This window comes from Dendroctonus ponderosae, unplaced genomic scaffold (assembly GCF_020466585.1).
Source record: "Dendroctonus ponderosae isolate FM_Combo_2020 unplaced genomic scaffold, Dpon_F_20191213v2 Dpon_F_20191213_5, whole genome shotgun sequence".
NCBI lineage: Eukaryota > Metazoa > Arthropoda > Insecta > Coleoptera > Curculionidae > Dendroctonus > Dendroctonus ponderosae.
The window spans coordinates 12,084,333-12,085,413 of NW_026018715.1; positions in this window are offsets into that span (position 1 = coordinate 12,084,333).

Here is a 1,081-nt window from a genome sequence, read left to right on the forward strand (position 1 = left end):
GAAAGTGGCGAAAAATGAATTAATAATTGCACAAAAAAAAAATAAGTATAAGCCAAAATTTAACCGCGGTTTTGGAAAAATGGACCACTTTTGCATTCTGGCATTCCCTGAGCGAACCAAAAATTTTCGTAAACTAATGTTTTATATCGGAAAGTGCGCTATTTAACGCTCTATCCAGCAGTAACAACCGGACCTCTGTTACTCTAACGATTCTCTCAGTATGAGTCAAATTTAAACGCGGTTTCGAAAAAATGGACCTCTTTTGGATTCTGGCATTCCCTGAGAGAACCAAAAATTTTCGTAAACAAATGTTTTATATCGGAAAGTGCGCTATTTAATGCTCTATCCAGCAGTAAGAACCGGACCTCTGTTACTCTAACGATTATCTCAGTATGAGTCAAATTTATCCGCGGTTTCGAAAAAATGGACCACTTTTGCATTCTGGCATTTCCTGAGAGAACAAAAAATCTTTGTAAAATAATGTTTTATATCGAAAAGAGCGCTCCTTATCGCTCTATCCAGCAGTCGCAATTAGACGTGTGTTACTCTAACGATTCTCTCAATATGAGCCAAAATTTAACCGCGGTTTCGAAAAAATTGATCACTTTTGTATTCTGGTATTTCCTGAGATAACTACATTTTTTTGTAAAATAATGTTTTATATCAAAAAGGCCGCTCTTTATCGCTCTATTCAGCAGTCTCAATCAGAGGTCTGTTACTCTAACGATTCTCTCAGTATAAACCAAAATTTTACCGCGGTTTCGAAAAAATTGACCACTTTTGCATTCTGGCATTTCCTGGGATAACTATTTTTTTTTGTAAAATAACGTATATCAAAAAGGGCGCTCTTTATCGCTCTAGCCAGCAGTCCCAATCAGAGCTCTGTTACTCTAACGATTCTCTCAGTATGAGGAAAAATTTAACCACGTTTTAGAAAAATAGACCACTTTTGCATTGTGGCATTTCCTGGGAGAACCATAAATGTTTGTAAAACAATGTTTTATATCGGAAAGAGCGCTCTTTATCGCTCTATCCAGCAATCGCAATTAGACGTGTGTTACTCTAACGATTCTCTCAGTAT